Source organism: Xenopus tropicalis, chromosome 2, assembly GCF_000004195.4.
Source record: "Xenopus tropicalis strain Nigerian chromosome 2, UCB_Xtro_10.0, whole genome shotgun sequence".
NCBI lineage: Eukaryota > Metazoa > Chordata > Amphibia > Anura > Pipidae > Xenopus > Xenopus tropicalis.
In genome coordinates this window covers 116,426,944-116,433,528 of record NC_030678.2, presented here as the reverse complement: position 1 = coordinate 116,433,528, position 6,585 = coordinate 116,426,944, and the positions used below count along the sequence as shown (strand labels likewise).

The 6,585-nt window shown below is 36.9% G+C and overlaps 1 long non-coding RNA gene across 1 annotated transcript; it reads left to right on the top strand.

Annotated features, from left to right (window-relative positions):
* Positions 1–644: 644 nt before the first annotated feature.
* On the top strand, positions 645–2,153 carry LOC116408699. The gene is made up of 2 exons (XR_004221161.1): positions 645–725; positions 1,921–2,153. It is a non-coding gene; the product is annotated as an uncharacterized LOC116408699 (long non-coding RNA).
* Positions 2,154–6,585: the final 4,432 nt, after the last annotated feature.

Sequence of the window (6,585 nt, the reverse complement as noted above, 5' to 3'; positions counted from 1 at the left end):
GAGACTGTTTGACCTCTGCTTCTTTAAAAGAGAAATGTTTGCTGTCTGTTGATGAGGCACTTAAGCAAAGCTCCTATCAATTAAGTAGCTGTTCATACAAAGTTAACAAAGGAAGAATCTGGCATCTGTGGTAGGTTCACTGGAAACTTGTGTCTCTGCACAGGTGTTGGATGTGTTATTTCCAAGTACTGTGTAATATGGCAAGTTTAACAAATCTCATCTGACAAAAACTGATGATCTGAATTAAATCTAATTAAAAAGAAACCGTTTTAACTGCATTAAAGCAGACAGATTTATGGTTAATATAAAAACGTAAAAAAATAAAAAGTAATTGCAATCTGTTTAAAGGAAACTATACCCCCTAATAATGTAGGTCTCTATAAAAAATATATTGCATAACCAAGCTCTTGTGTAAAACCCTGCTTCATCTAAATAAACCATTTTCATAAAAATATAATTTTGTAATGCTATTGGGTTTTCCTAAAAATTAAGGGTCGCCTCCTGGTATCATAGTATTCACAGTGCACACAAACAAGCCAACATGCTAGGCCACATCAGCCAATGAAAGGACAGAGTTCTGTCTTTTGCTTCTACACTTCTTACTGTTACAGTTAGAGCTGCTTTACTTCTGGTCAGGTGATCTCTAAAGGGGGAACACAGCCCATCACTAAATGGTGGATCAAGGGACAAATGGCAATATTTACTAATATATTTATTCCAGTTTGGTAAGATTCTTTAATAGGTCACTTAACATAATATAAACTATCTGTTGGTTAAGTATTCATTCTGGGGGTATAGTTTTCCTTTAATTTGAAGGTAAACAGTAGTGATTTACTGGTTAGCATGGCCACCTTGCTGGCATCCTGTGTTTGATTCCACCATGGGCACCATCTGCAATAAAAGCATATATATATGCTTCCTTGTGTTTGTCCTGATGAAGAACTTAACACTTGGCCAAAAGCAGTAAGGGATAGAGAGGTTTGGCCTGCACACTATCTCTGTCTCTTTATTCTGCCTGTTCTGTATCCATTGTATTACTTCACGCTCTTACGCAATAGTGTAACCAACAGAACACACAGCAGAGGACAGCTTCTCACACAGATATGGTCCTAAATGTGTTATATATACAGGATTGGGCTGGGGTGCAGGGCCCAGCAGGACTACTGCTTCAGGGGCCCCTGAACCCCCCGCAGGGGCCCCCACCACCCATCCAACCCCCTCCCCTAATCCCTCATAAGTGAAACTTACCTTGAGCATGTTTCATACACTTGTATGAAACCCTGTGTGTGCTGGCATTACTCCTGCAATATTTATATACTGTATATATTTACATACATATACACTAGGCACTTCACATGGTAGTAGCAGCTAAGATGTAACTGCAATCTTAGATTATAGCATAACCAAAGGACACTATTTTTGTTTTGCTGCTCCCATAATAAAATATTGCAAATTGGTGCAAAGATGTTACCAAGAAAATAGATTAACCCACCATTTACTTTAGGCATCTGTCATATGGAACATGTTACTCATATAACATGGACACAAAAGCATGGTCAGGTTGGGTTGGTGGGAATATTTTCTGGGGATGGACAATTTAATTGATGGTTTTTACAAGAGACTCTGTAGCAAAAGACATGTCATAATGCATGCAGTCCTGAAACAAAACACAGTATAATGCCAGGTCTACGGAAAAATCCTAAATCTGTTATATAGGGTAAGTTCAATTTACTGCCACATAAAAATATTTTCCTCTTAACCCAGAGTATGACAGACGCAAAAATTATGGAGAAATGTTCTCAGTACATCAGTGTTGTTCACCTCTTAGGATCAGCATGAGAGGTGGATATAAAAGAAAATATAAATTTGGTTAATGCAGCGAAAATAACCAGTATGTTCATTTTTGCAACTGTCTTTCAGGCACATTGTGGAGATAAATAATGCATTCGCGGAAAGTCCAACCCCTCTAACCTAAAGGAACGCGTGGAATGAAATAGTTTCATACTGTGTTAAGGAAAAATTCACAGAAAATGGAAAACGGAGAAGAACAGCTACAGAGTTAAACTTGACACACTATCATCTACTCCTTTTATACATACAGTATATTGGAAAATGTGATTGTTTTTCTTTAAAACATTATGTGTTTAATATTTGGACATGTAGTTGCTTAATATCTCTATATGGATGAGGGCTGAGGGTCTTTTTTGCAGTCTGTATACATTTATGATTCATATTATCACATTACTTGCCCTTTAGTGAAAAATAATGGAATCCTGTTTTTACTAGAGAACCCTGAACAGCTCTGGCTGAAAAGTAGGAAGTTTGGGTGAGTACCTCTAAGCTGCTCAGACTACGATTTGGACTTATGCCATTTGCTCTCTTATACTGGTCTTCTTCATATGTATCTTTTAATAAATCGTGTTCCTAAAAGGACATATCTTCTGGTAGCCATAGGGTCCAAATCTGAATGGAGATACCATTAAACAAATACTCCGATTTTTACCACCCCAGTTAGAATTTGGTTCAGGAGCTCTCTATAATGCTGATCAGCATATGCATATAGTAAAACACACTGAAGCATACATTAAACTGAAACCATCTGACTTCCAACATAATTACGTTTGCATGTATAATCATATTAAGCTATCAAAATGTGTACAAACCAATAAGAATATTAAAGACCATTAGAAATAAAATATATACAGTCAAACAAAAATGCATCTGCAAATATTAAATAAGATATTATGGTGGTAGATGGTACGATGGTAGTATCTTGCAAGAACTTTGCACACTTAGAAAGCATATGAACGTTATTTGGAATGCACTACATATACACAAGGTAAATAATATTAGGGTGGCCGTACCAACGATGACTCTGGTGACAAAGGAGCTCAGTGACCTTGCTTAATTAGCCATGTAATAAACCAGCACTGAAAGAGCCTATTCCCACAAAACACAGCTCAGGAGCTCTGCGTTCCCCGCTTGTCAAAGAAGCTATGAATAGAAAGCTCAAATAAACTATACAAAGTGGAGCCACTTAGCTTTAAACCCCCTTCTTTTCCATATTCCCAGAGAAAAGATTAACAAAGAAATCCAATTGCTGATTAGAAAGGGTTTTTTTCTTTGTAAATACTTGAACATTTTTCTATTAAGATTTGTTTAGGATTTTTATGCCATTTTGCTCTGCATTCTTTTTACACTGGTGTGTTTATTCAACTGTTTTGCCAAGAATACTTTTTTAGGATTTTTTATGCAATTAAAAATGTTGTATAGAAATCATCTGTACTGTAGAAATCTGCCTTCTAGCAATTAACTGGTTGCAATGTCAAATAATAGGTTTAGGGTTTTCTTTTTATATCAATCCCCTGGTCCAGACTGGCAATCTGTGGGTTTTGGCAAATGCCAGAGAGGCTGCTGTATGATAGTCACTGCCATAGACAGTCACTATTTATTTGGCCCATGGGAGTGCTGTTTGGGCCTGTGTGTACATGAAATGCCAGGGCCTATTTTAATCCTAGTCCAGACTTGTCCACATACATATTAAAATATACATATAAGGGCTAATTTTACCAAAAGTAGGTGCAGCAGTAATCATAGTGGGAACAGAACTTTGCTCGTTTTAATGCCATAGACAAATTACCTGTGCCTATTTTAATTTTTTTTTACCACATAGGTGCCAGTTTTCCATTTACACCTGCATTCTGGCATATGATGTGCAAGGTGTGGCATGCTTTAGCCTTAAGGGAGCCCTGCAACTAACAATTCCATTTAAAGGGATTCTGTCATAATTTTTATGGTGTACTTTTTTATTTCTAAATGACACTGTTTACACAGCAAATAATTAACCATTTAAAATGTTATTATATGTATTTTTTTAGTTGTGATATTGGTGTGTAAGTGCCATCTCAGTGCATTGTGCCTGAGTCTGAGCTTTCAGAAGGAGCCAGTGCTACACAATAGAACTGCTTTCAGGTAACCCATTGTTTCTCCTACTCCCATGTAACTGGAGGAGTCCCAAGTCAGACTTGGATTTCTTACTATTGAGTGCAATTCTGATACCTACTGGGAGCTGCTATCTTGCTGCCTTCCCATTGTTCTGCTGATCGGCTGCTGGGAGGGGGGGATATCACTCCAACTTGCAGCTCAGCAGTAAAGTATGACTGAAGTTTATAAGAGCACAGGTCACATTGCTGTAGCACCCTGGGAAATAGAGAATATGGCTAGCCCCATGTTAAATGTAAACATTATATATAAAAAAAATCAATGTAGGATTCTGCTGGAGAAGCTCTATTAATTGATGTGTTTTGAAAAAAAACATTTTCCCATTACAGTATTTCTTTAAGAACAGGGCTCTTTTTGTGTGCTGCACCTATATGCACTGTAGTTGTACCACTTAATTTGCACATAAGTGCAGGGTATGTAAGTGCACGTCCATTTCCCCTCTATGTGAGGAAAAGGAATTAGCACGAATGTACACGTTGACAGCTGTGGCAATAAAATTCTGCATTTACTGCATTTGTCAGATCTTAAAGATCCCAAAAATGATGAGACCCTGTTATTCAGAATGTTCAGGACCTGGAGTTTTCTGGGTCTTTCTCTAATTTGAGTCTCCATGCCTTAAGTCAGTGATCCCCAACAAGTGGCTTGTGAGCACCATTTTGCTCACCAACCCCTTGGAAGTTGCTCTCAGTGCCCCCAAACCAGGTAGTTATTTTTGAATTCCTGACTTGGTGGCAAGTTTTGGTTGAATAAAAACAAGATTTACTACCAAATAAAGCCTCCTGTAAACTGATAGTGTGCATAGAGGCTGCCTAATAGCCAATCTTAGCCCTTATTTGGCACCTCCATAAACTTTTATGGTGCTTGTGTTGCTCTCCAAGTCTTTTTACATTTGACTATGGATCACTAGTAAGAAAGGTTGGGGACCCCTGCCTTAAGTCTACTAATAAAATCAGTTAAACACTAAATAATCCCAGTTGGATTGTTTTGTCACCACAAAGGATTCATTATTCTAATTTGGGATCAAGTCAAATGTACTATTTTATAATTACAAGGAAAAAGGAAATATTTTTTAAATGTTTGGAATAAAATAAACTTGTTGAATTAAAATGGAGTCTATGAGAGATGATCTTCCCATAATTCAGATCTTTCTGGATAATGGGTTTCCAGATAACTTGAATTTTATGGGGAGGGTTAACAATCCATAAAGCAAGATATATATTTTAATGTGGCAGCCCTGCTGTTGAGCGGAATAGTCTGAAGTCTCTGTCAGGCCTAACCCTATAGGATCCTACAATGAATTACTGCTGATATGGATTTTTTTTTATGAAACATTCATTTCATGTTCCTTATATAGTAAAGAGGCTGTAGAGTCAGAGTTGCAGCTGTCCTGGGGAACATGGGTCAGAAATCTACTGTAGAATCATAAATAAAGTGTTCAGCCTATTATCGGCAGGAGTAGCATTATAATTATTAGGGATGCACCGAATCTAGCCTTTTTGAATATAGGCACAGCCACCCATGGAGCAAAGTTTGCTTTAACATCACATGATGCACCCAGCAAAGCATGTCACAGAAAACCCAAGTTTGCTCCATCTGTACATTGTGGCGTAGCCTAAGCCTAGGGAAGTATGGAAGGCCATCAACAGAAAGGACCATTGATACAAAACCAAAGTAGAAACATTTATTCGGTTCTGGTTGCAAAAAAGGGGCATTTGGATTTCTCTATTGACCAAAGAAAAAAACAAGCATATCTGCATGTTCAGTCTTTCCAATTCCCGGAACTCACAATACCTAGCATTAAGGGTTGGATTAAAAATATCTGCATATTCTTTGCTGATATTAAAATTCTTTATACTGTTAATAAAGGATGGCCTTGTAACAGTTGCATAGTGCTGGAAATAAAGAGTTCCCTTGGCAAATCCCAGTACTGACCTTGAATTTATTAGCATTTATGCGCAAATCTAAAAAGACACCCTATTTTCTATTGAAAATAAAATGAATTTCACAAGTTTTACTTTATAGATCGAGCCCCACAACACTTTCAATATGGCTTTGTCCTTTTATAAACTATCACAATTCACTATTGTCCATATAGTATACAGGCGCTATATTCTAGAATCATACCCTCCATTAGGTGAGGTTCTAAAAAGGATTAATAAAAATATGCATATTCCCTTTTAATATACATGACATATAATATATCACATATGATACACATATACATTGATGTAGTAATACTGAAAAATTTGTTTTGGCTATTACTTACCTTTTGCTGTGCCTGTTGTCCGCTAGCATATACAGTTCTGTTTCCATAGTAGATTTATAAAAACATATTCAAGAGAGGTGTTACTGATTGCTGCTTATTTAGCCAGATCACCAGATCAAAAAGGCTCAAATGCCTTTGTCAAGGGAACTTTGACAAACATCAACGTTTGAGCCTTCGTATCTTTTTTTCAGTTTTTTTCACTGGGTGGAATGTATTGATTTGTTTATTGATGGATATTATATTGTTTGAATGCAATATTTTTGCTGCATAATGGTTTGATGAATAAAAATGTCTTTTTAACTATAATACCTCCCTGG